Source organism: Callospermophilus lateralis, chromosome 7 (genome assembly GCF_048772815.1).
Source record: "Callospermophilus lateralis isolate mCalLat2 chromosome 7, mCalLat2.hap1, whole genome shotgun sequence".
Classification (NCBI taxonomy): Eukaryota; Metazoa; Chordata; class Mammalia; order Rodentia; family Sciuridae; genus Callospermophilus; species Callospermophilus lateralis.
In genome coordinates, this window is record NC_135311.1 from 18,125,045 (window position 1) to 18,143,411 (window position 18,367).

An 18,367-nucleotide genomic window follows, 5' to 3' on the forward strand; every position below is an offset into this window, starting at 1 on the left:
TGTTCAGGTGTTTGGAAACCTGAACCAACAATAAGGAGAATGCTGGGAATTCAGATGAATCCTGGATATAGAGTTGAATTTAGGCTTTGGAAAAATTCATAGAGTTTGTGGGGTAGCTGGTTACAGAAAAGGGGAAAGCATTGCAGTACAGCTTAGTGACCCATTAACTAATTTTTAATTTATCACATTTATTCATCCCATAAGTATTTATTGAGTATCTACTATATTTAGGAAATTAATTGCATGCCAGGATACAACACTGAACAAGACAGACACACTCTTTTAAAGTCTAATTAGAAAAAAGAGAAAAAAGGATACCATTTAATTTTTTTTCCAAATTAACTTCTGCACTCTATAGTCTTGCTAGAGATGAATATTTCACAAGTATCCAGGTGTGACTGTGCCCACCTGTCATCCCAGTGGCTCAGGAGCCTGAGGCAGCAGGATCCAAGTTCAAAGCTAGCCTCAGAAACTTGATGAGACTCTAAGCAATTTAGCAAGACCCTGCCTCAAAATAAAAAATAAAAAAGGGCTGGGAATGTGGATTGGTAGTTAAGTACCCCTGGGTTCAATTCCTGGTACCAACAACAAAAAAATATATTTCACCAGTAGCATTTCCTTTATGAAGGACTTTACTGAAAAAAAGAAACACACTTGTTTGTTTTCCAATTAATAACTTTTCTAAGTCTCTTAGTGTGAGAGGGGTGTGTGTGTGTGAGTGTGTGTGTGTCTGTGTGTGTGTGTGCGTGCGTGTGCGTGTATATCATTGGATTTTGCTCTAAAGTCAAAATATGAAATATGTAGTTGCATGGTATATAGTATGTGAGCAAGATGGTCCTTGGGACATTCAGTGGTAATGACAAAAATGGTACCTTGTGGCCATAGCTAATGAAAGGAAAAAAGATGGAAGCTGAAGATTTTTTTTTCCTAGCAAAAAGAGAGATTGTGGTAGCATAGTTAGTTCTGGCAGAAACAAAGGGAAACATGGCAAAAGAATTAGGTATTATAATATCCACATTTGTCAAAATCATAGTATGTGAGCTTTATATGTTAAGTCATAAGTAGCTTGAATAGCGACTGTTTTCTTGGAATGATTTTCAGGTATTCGGGAGGGATCTTAAGCAACATTTGGTACAACCAAATTGCAGAACTGGGTAGTCATTTGAACACCTCTCTGTGCTTCTTCAAGCTCAATGTCATGGGACTTTGTCTAAAAACAATCTGCAAATAGCCAGCTCTTAGTCATTTGTGAGAATCTGAGCCAACATTGGTACACTTTTTGCTGCCCATTTGGGACAATTCCAGATGGTGTAAAGGACCAGCAGAAACATGGCAGAAGTAATTCATCTCTGGTCCAAGTGTGGTTTTATGACTGTGTCCTCACAGAGGTGGTGACATCTCTTCTATCTATGCCCTTATGCGTATATGTATGTGTTTTATGTCAGAGCTGTTAAAAGTTTAACATGCAGAGCAGCATGGGCAGAGAGAGCATTAATCAAAAGGCACAAATAAGTCATAGTCTAAAACTATAGACTTTGGATGCTAGTTTTTTTTTTTTTAAATGACATTTCTTTCAATTACTTGTTCCTAACTGCACTCTATTTTAGGACCTATTACTATTATTTGGCTAGTATGTCTTTCTGTAATTTTCTCTTTGAAATGCTGTGGGATAAGTGTGGGTCCTGGAAAAAATGGTGATGTCAGTGGATTTACTTCCACATCCCCACAGCCTCTTCTGTTTCTTGTAGGGGCCATTCCACCTCCTTTCTGTTGTTCAACCTTTATGAAAACTTCTTCTCAGGAAAAGATCTGTCACATATCATTTACAAACTTCGTACAACTTTAGATCTGTATATTACCTCTCCCAGGAGCATCTTTAAGATTTTTCTCTAAAGATATAACAGGATCCCCTGTTTCTAGAGGAATTTAAGTTCTAGTCTTGAACTGGTGAGACTGGCATTTTACTGAGTGAGAACCTGGTCTCTCTGATTCCACCAGGCAACTCTCATGTATAGCACTGGCTCTTTCCATAAATTATACTTGAACTACTCATCTTGGATATAGCCTAAAAAACCTGAACTTGCTTTTACTTAGTTTTGTGGAAACAAAGGAAAGACCACTAATCATTTCTTAAATGAGCAGAGGGTCCTAGAAAGAAAGAGGCATAGAAAACTGGCTGGGTATGGCCCATGATAGCTGGTCTCCCAGATAGCCTCCAGTGACCCCCACTGCCTCACATGCATATATTTGTGTAGTGTCCTCCAACTGTGTATCGGGGATGCATCTGTGGGATCAACAGAATATGAAGGAGTGTCAGCCTGAGGCTAATTAAAGTCAAATTGCAGCTTCTGTTTTCATGTCCTGGATCTCTTACTCCAGGGTAAGTTAGCTGCACTAAAACATTTAGCTCCACCTAGCAGTACATTTGGAGAAAAACTGTAATTCCTCTGCAACAACCAGAACTAACTTGACATCCATATGATGTAGCCTTTTAGGAAGTGCCTCCAGTTCTGATGTATTGAGACCCACAGCCGAAGGGGCCCCAGCAAACTTTCAGACTGCCAGCTGATGATTGGCTCACAGCGGCCCCAGCAACATCTAGCTGATTGGCTCCTCTGCGGTGATGCTCATTGGGCTGTTTCCCTGCCCTTTCAGGCCATGGAACTGCTCATTGGGGGACTTTTTTGGCTCCGCCCACGCAACCCAGCCAATAGGCCTCAAGAGCAGGAGGATTGTGGGAGGTGGGGAGGCTTGTGCTTGTGGGAGAGGCTTGTGGGAAGCCGGTGGTGGCAGTTGGGCTCTGAAGGTTTTCCTGAGGAGCTGTTTTGTTTGGTGTGTGTGGTTCTAAAAGTAAAGTTTGTTTCTTTTGACAAGTGGCTCCTGAATTGTGCCCAGCCAGACTGCGGCACTGATGAAGTCTTGACTTGATTGCAGCCCAGACTGAGATCTAACTGCAACTTCATGAGAGACCCAAGTGAGAACTTCCGGCTGAATTATCTCCCAATCCTTGACTACGGTAAGAAAGAGAGATGATGCTAAGCTATTATGGTTGTTTTAAACCACTAAGCTCTGGGGCAATATATTGTTCAGCACCATCTCTTAGCCTCCCAACATTAGTCACCTAACTCTGGAAATCTTGATATGAAATACAGGCAATAAGTTTCCTCCAAAGTGAGTTATAATTTCTTTTTTTTTTCTAATGGGATAGGATGAGTCAGCTGAGGCAATTTGGCCAAATGCAGTTTCTTATGAAGCAAACCAACCAATATGATAATTTGTTGGGATACTAATAGCCTGTTTCTAGTTTCATGACATTGTTTATTTTGGTACATGACAGAAAGTTTTTTTTTTTTTTTAAACCCTTTATGAGTCTTCAGTAATTTTCATCTGCCTTTCAGGATTTGAGGGAGTTTCTACTTTTTTTATTTTGCTTTCATGTGTCTATTTCTCCAATGACTAGGGTATATTTTCACCAAATTGATGTTGGACCACTTTATTTCCACAAAATTGCTTTCAGTCAAATTATTTTTGGCTAACTCATCCATCATGTGGTGGCATTTTGTTTTATACTTTACCTCTAATTGATCTATAAAACTTTGAGAAACACATTTTATAAATTTACACAAAATACAAACTATTACATTAGAATGAATCAATGATCTGGAATGTAGTGGGTAGCCTCCAAGGTGCTCTGAAGGATTCCTAGGATTTGTGCTCTTGAATAAAACTCCCTCTTGGAATGCAGCAAGGTCTGATTGATCCACTTCTACTGAATAGAATATGGCAGCAGTGTTGGGATATGACTTTTAAGTTACATGATTCCTTTACAACCTTCTAGGGTCAGTTTATAAAAGGAAGGTGGCTTCCATTTTGGGAATACTGTTTTGCTGTTTTCTGGATTGCTCACCCTGGGGAAAGCCAGTTGCCATATTATGAGGAAGTACTGTGGAAAAGCCTCACTATATAAAAATCAAGTTGAGACTCGCAATTATTTTCTATTTTAACAACAACAGAGTGCTCACATCATGAGGCCAGGTCTTCCTGAAGATTGTTGGGCAGCTTTGGTATTTGCTGGTATCCGAATAGGCATAGGAATTTTTATTGAATTAGCAGATACAGGCCTAGTAAAATCTTTGACTTAAGAGATTATGTCTGCCAACAACCACATGAATGAATTTGTAAGTAGATAGACATTTCCTCATTCAAACCTTCTGATGAGACCACAGCCCTGGCCTACAGGTTGACTAAAATCTCACAACAGAACGTATCCAGACATTCCAATCTAAGTTGTGCCTGGATTTATTATTTTTTTTTTCCCAAATTTCAGTATAGATTTTCTCCCATTATAATTTTTCTTTTTTTTAAAAAATTTATTTGTTCTTTTTAGATATACATGACAGTAGAGTCTATTTTCATGTATGTATGCAATTCTGATTCACAGTAATTATGACATAATGCATGTTTGCTAATTTAAGCATCTGGTTTTGGAGTAAATTTTTATACGGTAACAGGAAACTAATGCAGAAGAGAAGAGACTTGAATTACCAGTAGTGTTACTGTTTAGATGTGAGGTGTCCCCCAAAAGTTCATGTGTGAGACAATGCAAGAAAGTTTAGAGGTGAAATGACTTGGTTATGAGAGCCTTAATCAGTGCATTAATCTGCTAATAGAGATTAACTGGGTGGTAAGTGTAGGCAGGTAGGGTGTGGCCAGAAAAGGTAGGTCACTGGGGTATCATTTTGGGGTATGTATTTTGTCCTTGGTGAGAGGAGCTCTCTTTCTCTGCTTCCTGATTGTCATGTTCTAAGATACTTTACTCTGTTACACCCTTCTGTCATGATGTTCTGCCTCACCTTGGACTAAAAAGAAAAATAAAATAAAAAAAAAGCTGACTTAAACAGTCCCAAAAGATAGATTTAATCTCTCTGCTTTATATGTCTGTAAAATCAAACCTTACTTCTGATCTTCTCAAATAATTCAGCAAAATATCTTTCTGGGGTTCATTACCAGCCCCTTCTTCTTTCCTATCCCACCTTTGAGTAAATTTCTGCTTCAAACCTACTCTTTTTTAAATATATTTTTAAGTCATTGATAGAGCTTTATTTATTTATTTATATGTGGTGCTGAGAATCAAACCCAGTGCCTCACACATGCTAGGCAGATGTGCTATCACTGAGCCCCAGCCCCAGACCCTATTCTCTCTTCTTATACCTTATTGCATCTCCTTTCTGTTTTCATTCAGAGGAAAGGAGGAACAGTGTAATTGGGTGAAAGTAAAGAGTAATGCCCCTGAATACTTGGGAGAAATGTGACAGAATGTCCAGAGGAATATTCCTGAACCTTTGGAATCTGGGCCAAATATGAGGCTAATGAACACCCAAGTGGCATGCAGAGGCTGACGGTTCAGAGTGAAAGATGCATGTGACAGTTGTGGTTTTTATGAACTGGAATTGACAACAGTTTGTTAGGAATCTGTTCTGCTGTTTGGGGGGCAGGATTTGCATTTGTCCTTTGAATGTAGACTCTTTCTGATGAGCAGTAAAAGTCGATATGGAACTGGTTCCCTTTCTTTCTTCAGAATCACCTCCGTTCTTAAAAGTGGTGGCTAAGTGAATAACATTTGTGTTTTCACTGGACAAATCTTCAAGGAGAAGAAACTGTCTATTCAGGTCTTATCATGCCTTGACTTCCTTTGGAAGCTTCAGAACACATGTCTCAAGAAAAACAAGCCCCTTTAAAATTATTGCAAAAGCAATAGGGGCACACCACAGTAGGTTAGAGTAACATTCAAGACATCTACAATGCAGAAACTCAGGGGTAAGAGTTTACTGATGTCATTGATATTTCTCAGCAACTAAACCTCTAATCTATGACTTTGCCACAAGATAAAATGTTAAGAGACTACAACAAGGATCAATATATAGAAAGTATACAAATAAAAAGGCTGACCATTGATTAAATATTTCTGGTTAGACTTGAGTTCTGAGGATTTTTGTACAGAAACAATCTCCTTAAGGAGATGGGCCTTCCACTTTCTCTGAATGCTAGGTAAGACAGAACACTTTAGAATGTGTCACAGGGCAGTGGTATTGCCGGACTGGCACCGTGGGTTTAATTTCTTCCCCCATAACATTTTCTGAGGCATTGAATCTTTGGCGTTCAGTAGACTATCAAATTCTACCTGGTTGGAAGACTCTGACCTATTCTACCCACCTACAATGACAAAGATTCAGAACAGAATAGGATGGGAGGATAAGGCAGAATAAAAGAGAGCAAGCAGAAGGAAAGATTGCAATGTCTGCTATGGTTTGAATGTTGTTGTCTCCACCAAAAGGTTCATATGTTGGAAGCTTGGTCTCCAGGGTGGTGGTATTGGGAGGTGGTGAAGCTTTTAAGAGGTGAGGCCTACTGAAGTGTTCGTAGTTCATTAAGAGTGTTGCCCGTGAGAGGAAATTGTGGTCTCCCGGAATGAGTTTTCAAGAGAGAAAGTTATTATGAAAGTCACCACCTGACCCCACCCCATCTCTCCGGCTTTTTATTTCAAGATGTGATTTCTTCCTCTTACATACTCCAACCCTATACCATGCTAATCTCACCAGGGCCTGCTCAATGTTATGAGCTCATTGAACCTATAAGCTATATAAACCTCTTTTCTTCATAAGTAGTCTATCTCAGATGTTTCGTTATGGTAATGAAAAACTGACTAATAAACTCTTGGTTTTTCTCTTATCCTTCATTCTAGGGGAATTTTTCCCTTAAGATATCTGAGTTCCCATTGAAGTAAAAGGCATTGGTCCTGAGCTCCATGAACTCTTTACTATTTTAATTTCTATCAAATAGGTAATTGATAAAAAGCAAATGATACAAAAATCAAGCAGTGACTGGAAGACTGAGTAGTTGTACCATGAGTTGTTTTGTCTTTCAACAACAAACTCCCCTCGTCAGGATACTTGGTCTTCCTGGGGATAACTGGACTGACTGCCTTGGTACTTGGCTTAGTCTTAACCTTCACAAGAGTAGGCTTAGACTCCTGGCTTAATAGTATCCTTGATGTGTTTGGAATATTAAATTATATTCTACAAGGCCAACCTGTATCTTAGCTAGGAGAAGGGGATACATAAATAATTGTCTGTGCAAAGATGAGCATCTTCACATATGGAGTAAGGCAGAAGGATTAGCTCTTTTACTTACATGTCATTTTTGAAATTTATTTATTTTTATTGGTTCATCATAATTATGCATAGAGTGGAATTAATTTTTATATATTCAGACATGCACATTGGTTAATTTCATTTCACAGAATAATGGATTTTATTGTGGCATATTTGTAATGCTAACAACATACATTGATTTGATTGAAAGTTGACAAAAGTGAAGCGGTCCTAACTAAGCTTTAACTGGTGTTCAAGAAAAATATCAAGCAAGGTGTGGCACATCCAAAGCCTGAGAATGCCCTGGTGGCAGGCTGGGAAACAAAGCCAGTTTGGAAAATCTGGACCACTGCAGTTGTTCTTCCTACTTGGCTCCACGACTAACCAAAGCATGGAAGACAGAACTCATCTATGATTAACATCTGCATACACGGTTACTAAATTCTTCCAAAGTGGTGCTGATAGTGGAAACAGCAGAGGACACATTATGAGTGAATGTATTGATACCTGGATATTTACCCAGTCTGGGGGTCTTAAGAGAAAGAAGCTCACTAAATAGTCCCTAGCATAAAATCAGAAGTGACAATCATCCCAGAAGATGGGTAGATGTGTAAACAGTATGAAAAAGGGGAAAAAGCCAATGCAAATAACCCATAACATGCCAACAGTGGATGCCATTGATACCACAATGAAGGAAATGTCAGAAAAAGAATTTAGAAAGTTTATGGTTACAATGTTAGTGAGCTAAAAGAAGATGCAAGGAATGAACTTAGGAAAAAAATACAGCAAAAGAAAGATCATTTCAATAAAGACATATCCTGAAAGAGAACCAAATGGAAATCCTAGAAATGAAAGACTCAATAACTCACATTAAAAATCCAATGGAAAGCATTACCAATAGTTTAGAAAACTTTAGAGAAAGATTCTGAGGCCTTGAAGACAAAGTGTTTAATCTTGAAAATAAAAGATGTTAAGAGACAATGACAAGAATGTTCAAGAAACCTGGGATAACATTAAGAGACCAAATCTAAGAAGCATTTATGCAGATGAAATACAAACTAAAGGAATGCACAACCTTTCAAAAAATAATATCAGAAAAATTTTCTTATCTTAGGAATGGGATGGAAATTCAAATATAAGAGGCATAGAGAACACCAAATATTCAATATGAAAAAAGATCCTCTCCAGAACACATTTTTGTGATGAAAATCCCTAATATAAAAAACAAGGAAAGAATTTTAAAAGCCACAAGAGAAAAATGGCAGGTCCCATTTAGAGGTAAGTCAATGTGGGTTTCAACTGATTTCTCAGCCCAGACTTTAAAATCCAGGAGGGCTTAGAATAAGATAGTGGGTGCCAGTCAGGATTGCTATATCCAGAAAAACTATCCTTCAGAATTAAAGATAAAATTAAACCTTCCAGGATAAGCAGAAACTAAAAGAATTCATAATCACTAAGCCTGAACTATAAAACACACTCTGAAAAATTTCATGCAGAAGAAATGAGAAATAAAAATGAAAACTAGCATAGGAATGAATAGCTCTAGAAGAATAGTCAAAGGAGAATCAAGTCTGAATTAAACATTAGAAATCATCAAATTGGTAGGAAATGAAAATCACGTTTCTATAATAACTTTGAATGTAAATGGTCTAAACTCTCCAATCAAAAGACAGATTGGGAGATTGGATTAAAAAGCAAGATCTAAACATTTGTTGTTTATAAGAGGTTCAATTTACAGGCAAAGACACCCACAGACTGAAAATGAAAGGACAGTGTGTGTGTGTGTGTGTGTGTGTGTGTATGTATGTGTGTGTGTGTATATATATATATATATAAATGAAAACTGAATGAAAGCAAGTTTAGTTACTCTTCTATCAAACAAAGTAGACTTCAAGTCGAAATTAATCAGATGAGATAAAGAAGTTCACTTAATACTATTTAAGGAAATTATACAATAGCAAGTTTTAATGAATGCAAATATTTATGATCTAAACAGTGTACCTATGTACTAAAACATATCTTATTCATGGTAAAAAATCAAATAGATCACAATAAATAATATTTGGTGATTTTAACATGCTTCTGTAACCATTAGATAGGTCATCCAGACTAAAATAAGAGTCTTTATTCTTCAGAACTAAAAAAAAAAATACTATTAACCAAATGGACCTAACATCCATCCATAGAATATTTCATACATTGAATATTGAATTTGCTTTCCTCTCTCCAGCACATGATACTTTCTCTACAACAGATCATATTTGGGTGGAACAAAGCAAATCTTAGCAAATATAAAAATTAGAGAGAATTTCTTATATCCTATTAGTTCTTAATTGAATGAAATTAGAAATCACTCTAAAAAAATACAAAGATACCAAATAAATAACACTATGATTCAGGGCTGTAGAAAAAGAACCAATTAATTTCAAAATCAGTTAAAGACAGGAAATAATTAAGATCAGAGCCAAAATTAATAAAATTGAGAGTAAGAAAAAGAAATACAAAGGCTCAATGCAACAAAGAGTTGGTTATTTGAAAAGATAAACAAGATTGATAAATTCACAGCCAAACTAAATAAAGAAAGGGGAAGAAAGACCCAAAACAAGAAAATTAGAGATGAGAAAAAAGGTATATCACCACAGATACTTTTGAGTTTCAGAAAATCACTAGAAACTAGTTTGAAAATTTATACTTCATAAACTAGAAAAATTGGAAGATAGTAACAAATGTCTAGACACATATGACCTGCTCAAATTGAACCATGAAGCTGTAGAAAACTTAAAGCAGATCAATATCAAACAATTAAATTGAAGCAGTCTTTCAACAAACAAAACGTCAGTACCAGATGGATTTTTAGCAGAGTTCTCCCAAACCTTTAAAAAAAGAAAGAAAAAATGCCAAACCTCTTCAAATTATTCCTTGAAATAGAAAGGGTGAGAACACAGTCAAATTCATTCTATGAGGACAATATTCCTTTGATAGCCAAATCAGACAAAGACACATCAAAGGAAAGAAAACTTTGGATCAGTATTCCTGATTGTTTTATTCAGCTTTCTCATTACTGTGACCAAAAGACCTGACAAGAACAATTAGAGGAGGAAAAGTTTATTTGGGGCTCATGGTTTCAGAGGTCTCAGGTTGTAGATGGCCAGTTCCTGGGTTCAAGGTGAAAGGGCATGCTGGAAGAAAGCAGCTCAGGACATGGTAACAAGGAAGCAGAGAGAGCTCTATTCACTGGGAACAACATATTCACCACGAATGCACAATACAAGTGACATACCTTCTCCAGCCATACCCTACCTTCCTACTGTTACCACCTAATAAGTCCATTTAAATGGGTTAATGAATGGATTAGGTACTCATAACCCAATCATTTTACCCTAAAAACTTTCTTGCATTGTCTTACACACGAGATTCTGGGGACATTTCCCATTTAACCATAACACTGATGAATAAAGATGCAAAAGTTCTTAATAAAATCTTGACAAATTGCATTCGCAAACATATTAAGAAGACAGTCTATGATTATCGAGTGAATTTCATCTCAAGGTTGCAAGGCTAGTTCAACATGTGTGAACCAATAAATCTAATCTACCACAAAAATACAGTTAAAGACAAGAAGTACATGATCATCTCAATAGATACACAAGAAGTATTTGAGGAAGTCAAATACCCATTCATGTTTAAAATGCTAGAGAAACTAGGGAAAGAAGGGACTTACCTCAATATTGTGAAGACTACATATGATAAATTCAAGGCCAAAATTATACTGAATGGAGAAAACCAGAAAGCATTTCCTCTAAAATCAGGAATGAGACAAGGATATCCACTCTCATCACTTCTACTCAACATAGTCCTTAAAACTCTAGCCACAGCAATAAGACAAGAGAAGGAAATTAAAGGAATACAGGTAGAAAAAGAAGAAGTCCAATTTTATTTGCTTAATGATGACATGATTCTATATCTAAATGATCCAAAACACAACACCAGAAAACTTTTGAGCTGATAAATTCAGCAAAGTAGCAGGATCAGTATTGACAAACCAATATCTTTCCTGTACCCCAATAGCCATTCTGCTAAGAAAGAAATAAGGAAAACTATTCCATTCATAATAACCTTAAAAACTGGGGAATTAATCTAACCAACGAGGTGAAAGACGTCTACAATGAAAACTATAGAACACTGAAGAAACAAAATGAGGAAGACCTTAGAAGGCAGAAAGACCTCCCATGTTCTTGCATAGGCAGAATTAATATTATACAAATAGCCATAAGTATCAAAAGTGTTATATAGATTCAAGACAATTCTCATCAAAATACCAATGACATTCTTCACTGAACTAGAAAAAAGTCCTAAAATTCATTTGGAAGAATAAGAAACCCCAAATATCCAAAGCAATCCTGAGCAAGAAGAATGATGCTAGAGGCATCACAACAGCAGACGTGAAAGTACACTACAGAGCTATAGTAACAAAAACAGCATGATGTCAACACCAAAACAGACATGAAGACCGATGGGAGAGAACAGAAGATAGAGAGACAAATCTATATAGATACAGTCAAATGAAACTCAATAAAAGGGGTCAAAAACTCCCTGTTTTTTCTTCTACTCTACTTGTCTTCCTTCTATTTAGGAAAAACATGTAAAAAACATATGCCATGGAAAAGATAGCTTTTTATATAAATGGTGCTGGGAAAACTGGATACCATATGTAGAAGAATGAGACTAGACCCTTATCTCTCACCCCTGCACTGAGGTCAACTGAAAGTGGGTCAAAGACCTATGAATTATACCAGAAACTCTGCAACTTCTAGAGGAAAATGTAGACTCAACATGTAACATACAAGCACTGAATTCCTTAACAAGACTCCTCCTGAAGTATAAGAAATAAAACCAAGATTCAATAAGTGGGATGGTTTCAAATTAAAGAGCTTCTGCACAGCAACAAAAACAATTAAGGTAAAGAAACAGTCTATGGAATGGGAGAAAATCTTTGCCACCTGCTCCCTGCTCCTCAGTCAAGAGATTAATATCCAGAATATACAAAGAACTCAAAAAACTTAAAACCAAAAAAAGCACCCCCCACACACATATTTAAAAAAAAACCTGTAACTAAATAGAAGGAAGACAAGTAGAGTAGAAGAAAAAAACAGGGAGTAGGTGTGGGAAACCAGAAATGCTGGGGACTGAATTGAAGCAAATTATATTCCATGCTTGTATAATTATGTCAAAATTAACCTCAATATAATGTATAACTATAGTGCACTAATAAAATATGGCAAAAATTACTAGAATAACAAAACTTTATCCCTCTAATTTAAGTTTCAAATTTTAATGGGAAAGTGATTTCTAATTTTAAGATATTTGTGCATGAAGATAGTAGTTCAAAAACCAGCACTGGCAATGTTTCCATCATTATATGATTTTGTTGGAGAGTTAATGTCAACACCTCACCTATTAAAATCTCTCACGTTAATATTCTTAAAACACTTGCAAACAATTTTTAAAAATATTATTAAAAATCTTCCAAATAAGTAATTTTTGTCCCTTTAAAAAAAGATAAAGCAAACAAACAAATGAACAAATAACAAAACAAATGAAAGTTATATAGTGGTATGGTAAAGTATTGTCCTAGAGACAAAAGACCTGTGTTCTAATTTAGCATTGTATAATAGAGTTATGTTTTGAGCCAAAAATATGTTTTTTTCCAGTAGTCTCATTAAAAAAATGAACAAGTTATTATTTATATATTGTATACAATCCTATATTATAAAATATTATTTCAGCATGCAATCAGAACAAAAATAGTTAAGATATTTTATGTTCTTTTTACCAATCTTTGAGACCTAATGTGTATTTTAGACCATGGCCCATATCTATTCAGACTTAGCCACAATTCCACTATAAATGGCAGCATGTGACTTTTGACTCTTGTATTGGACAGGGGAGGCCATTATGGCCTTTCACTTCCTCACTGCCTTATTCACTATATGACCTCATGGAGTCACTCTCTCTTCTATGACTCATTTCTTACTTTTATAAAACACAATGACTGGTTCATATCACTCTTTTCCCAAAAATTTTAGCACACAATCTTATATAATATATAAATATCTAAAAGAATGAATACCAGTGGATAGGGCCCACAGAATTTTAGTGTGGCTGGTGGAAGGAAATTGCTACTTGTAATACTTGTTTCTGAATTCCACCGTCTTTATAGTCCCTGTAGCCCCATAATTCCCCTCAGTGACTGAATCCACTTTCAGATTTGCTCATATTGCTAATGTAAAACACACATCAAAGCTTGACCACATCTGCTCAATCCCTGTGCTCATTGGTACATCCAAAGAATGAAAGAAAGGCCAGGAGTGAAGGAGAGAACTGCAGCCAAAGAACAGAGCAGAAGAGAGACAGAGTGAAAAACAAAGGGTAGAGAATTTGGGGATGGAGTGATGTCATACCTGCTTAGACATTTTGGAGTCAAATCCAAGATAACAAGAGGAGGATTATTTCTTGGTCTAACCATTCTCCAGTCTCATTGGCTCTTTCATACTCCAAAACTGCTGAGAATCACACAACGTAAGCCTATGCTTGCTGAAAGAGACATCTTCCTTCTTATGTTACTCAGTTTTTCATTACTGTGACCAAAAGACCTGTTATAAATGACTTAGAAGATGAAACAATTATCTTGGCTCATGATTTCAGATGGTTCATGGTCACCTGGCTTCAAGGCAGAAGCATCATGGTAGAAGGGTGTGGTGAAGAAAAACTCATGGTAGTTGGGAAGCAGAGAACAAGGGAGAAGAAGGGGCCGGGGATGAGATAAAGTCCCCAAAGGCATACTCCCAGTAACCTGCTTCCTCTGACCATACAGTGCCTGCCAACACCTGCTATCACCTCTCAGTAGATAATTCAAATGACTGATCCATTGAATGAATGAGTCCACTGATGAGCTTAGAGCTCTCATGATTCAATCTCTTCCCTAAGGACCACCTCCAAATGTGGGCCATTGGAAACTAAACCTTCAACACATGAGACTTTGGGGGGCATTCTAGACTTAAACCAAACACAAGTATATTCACTGTCTCATGTCATTCTTTTATTGTGCTAGTCCACAGATTCCTATTGCTTATTTGCTACAAGCTGGACATTTTCACAGGCTAGTGTGCAGATGCTTGTGGGGAGCTAGTCTACTCAACCAATCTCCTCCCTTCCATAGCACCTTATTGAATCTCATTTCATTCTATTTTTAACAGTGAATAAAGATTATTTTCAAAATGATTCACATTTTTAAAAAACACAAAATATACCTTACACTTTTATTATTCTTAACATTTTTTAAGTACATACCCATCTGAATTTATTTTCAGATACATTAACATCTGAATTTATTTTCACCAGTATGCATGAGATAAACAGAACAGGTATTATTAGTATTTGCATTTTTCTTTATAAGCATCTGATTTAAGGTACAAAGCAATACCACAAAAAGAAACTAATAGTTTATTTTAGTAACAATATGGTAGGAACACATTTGTTTATTCCTATTTTTTCAATGTTATCTTAAAAAAGTTTATTAGAAACAATTGAGTTAAAAATGGACACTGTTTTGAACACATATTTTAAAGAAGATATACAAATTATAAATAAGCACACGAAAATACATTTAATATCTGTAATCATCAGGTAACTACAAATTGAAATCACAAAGACATACCGCTCCACAACTATTTGGATGACATTCAAAAATCTGAGAATATCAAGTCAATGAAGATGTGAAGAGCTGGTATTCTCATACATTGCTACCAGGTATGCACAACTGAAAAACTAGATAGTGGTGTGACTATTAAGTGTGTAAACACTTAATAATAGTTGTTGCTTTGATTGAATCTCTTATTTTAGTACCATTTTCCATGAAGTTCTTAGGGTCATGTATTATCCACACTTTCAAAACTATTGAGAAAACACTGTCCTGGGATATGTGTTTATTCTTTTAAAGCTAAAAATACATTTACATCGTACAGCAATATAAATAAAAACATGTATCACAGAAACTCTAAGACTCAAATATTCACAGCGTAAGCAAAAGTAGCTTTCTTCATAAAAGTCAAAAACGGGGAAAAACCCCAATTGCCTATCCTCAGGTAACAAGGTAATCAGTTGAGCTATACCCATGTTAAAAGAAAAACATAGAAAAATTAAATTTTATAAGTTTACCTGAGCAGGCAAATATATCAGACAGGTTTATTAGGTAAAAATTCCAACCTTTCAGAGTTGTTACAATATTAGAAATTATGTAAGTACAGAGCATGGCTCAGAGTAAACACTTTATAATAATTGTTGCTTTGATTGAATCTCTTATTTTAGTACCATTTTCCATGAAGTCCTTAGGGTCATGTATTATCCACAATTTCAAAACTATTGAGAAAACACTGTCCTGGGATATGTGTTTATATAAATAATTCTTAAACCCTTGCTCTATAGATGAGTTGTTCTTCTCTCATCTAAAAATTTAGAAATGGTAAAATCATGGGACACATCGTGAATTCAGGAGCAAGGCAAAACAAATATTAGAGGTTTATCTATTTATTTTGTATTTCTCCATGTCCAGTAATTTTAATGCCATCTTCATAATTTTTGCCATGTAATAATTAGATTGCTATGATGATTAATTCTTCAAGTTGACTTTAAATAAGTTCATTCATTCCATGTCATTGCATCTTAATCAACAATACTCTTGAAATTATAGATAAAATAGACATGAGATATGTGTGTGTGTGTGTGTGTGTGTGTGTGTGTATAGTCACCTGATTGTTTACAAGAGTGCCAAAAACATACATTTTTTAAAGATAGCCTTCTTTTTGTAAATGGTGCTGTAAAAACTGGATGTTCACATGTAGATGAATGAAACTACATCCCTATCTCTCACCCTGTACAAAGTCCATGACCTTAAGAACTTCATGAAAAATGGTACTAAAATAAGAGTTTCAATCAAAGCAACGACTATTATTAAGTGTTTACTCTGAGCCATGCTCTGGACTTACATTATTTCTAATATTGTAACAACTCTGAAAGGTGGGAATTTTTATCTAATAAATCTAATACACACACACACACACACACACACACACACATATATATATATATATACACACATCCATGTATCTATCTAACTATGAACCAGATTTAAAGAGATAGGTTATGTTACAAAATAATTAAATTATATTAAAAATAATGAATAATATTATTGCCAAAATTTTGTCTCTAAACTCTTACTCTCAAACTTATGATATTAATCATAAAAATATTAGCTTTTCTTCTTTCTTATTTTGACCATTGATGTGACTTTTTAAAAGAAAGTACAATTTCCTTAATATGTTCACACATGATTAGATAAATATATCCCATTGCATAGCAATACCACCATTTCTTTCTCATTCCTCTTTTGATGGACATTTGTGTAGATTTCATAATTATTGTGAATAATGCTGCAATAAACACAAGAGTGCAGAAATCACTGAAATTGAGATTTTGATTACTTTGGATGTGTACCCAGAAGTGAGATTACAAGATAATATGGTAAATACACTTTTAATCTTTTGAGGAACCTTCATATAGTTCTCCATAGTGGCTGTATCAATATACATTTCCACCAACAGTGTATAAGTGTTCTCTTTTCTCCATATCATTGACAAAATTTGTTTCAAGATTGATAAAAATAAATATTATTATTGGTCTCATCATAGACCTAATTCATCAGATTAATTCCCCATTACCTCTCTTTATCCTTCTCTCTCTTCTCCCTCTGTATTAGTAGTCTCTGTTTCACATTCATGACACCTCAATTTCCCCCTTTTCTCTCTAGCTTCTACATAGGAGAGAAAATATAAGACACTTATTCTTCTGAGTCTGGCTTTTATTCCTCAGCATGATGTTCTCCAGTTTTATCCATCAACCTGCAAATGACATAATTGTGTTTTTTGTTATGTTGGATAAAACTCCATTGTGTATATATGCCACATTTTCTTTATCCACTCATCTCCTGGGGGATACCTAGGCTGATTCCATAACTTGGCTATTATGAATTGTGTTGTAATAAACTTAGGTATGCGTGTATCACTAAAATATGCTGACTAATTCTTAGGGATAAATACCAAGAAGTCATGTAGTTGGATCATAGGGTAGTTCTAGTTTTAATTTTTTGAGGACCCTCCATATTTTTTTTCCATGGTGGGTGTACTAATTTAAATTCCAAGCAGTAGTGTATAGGAGTTCCTTTTTTCCCCCACATCCCCACCAGCATTTATTTTTATGTGTATTCTTGATGACTGCCATTTTGGTTGGAGTGAGAACAGATCTCCATGTAACTGTAATCTACATTTCCCTGATTGGTGAACATGTTGAGCATTGTTTTATATGTTTTGTTTTAAAAAGTGCCTGTTCAGTTCATTGTTCATTTATTGGATTTTTTTTGTATTGAGTTTTTTGTGATCTTCATATTCTCGATAGTAAGTCTCTGTCAGAAGAGTAGCCAGCAAAGACTTTTTCTCCCATTCTACAGGGTCTTTCTTCACACTCTTGTTTTCTTTGTTGTGAAGAAGCTTTTAATTTGGTGTCATCCCAATTATGAACTTTTTAAATTATTTCCTTGGATAATAGGAGTCCTCTTTAAAAAGCCATTGCCTGTGCCTCTTTGTTGAAGTGTTTCCCCTGTTTTCTTTGCAAAGTTTCTGATCTTATACCTAGGTCTTTGATCTATTTCAAGTGGACTTTTGTACAGGGTGAGAGACAGGGATGTAGTTTCATTCATTTACATGTGAACATCCAGTTTTGTCAGCACCATTTACAAAAGAGGCTCTCTTATATGAAGGTATGTTTTTGGCACTCTTGTAAACAATCAGGTGACCGTAGATGTGTGGGTCTGTCCCTGTGTCTCCTGTCTATCCTATTTGTCAGCGTGCCTATTTTTATGTCAGTACCATGCTATTTTTTTTGTTTCTATGGCTCTGTAGTATATTTGACATTTGATACTGTGAAGCCTTTAGCTTTGCTTTCTTTTTTCAGGATGGCTTTAGCCATTATGGATCTTTAGCTGTTTGATATAAATTTTGGATTATTTTTTCTATTTCTGTGAAGAGTATTGTTGGCATTTTGATAGGATTGCATTGTATCTGTAGCTCACTTTTGGTAACATGGCCAAAAATATAGCCATTTTG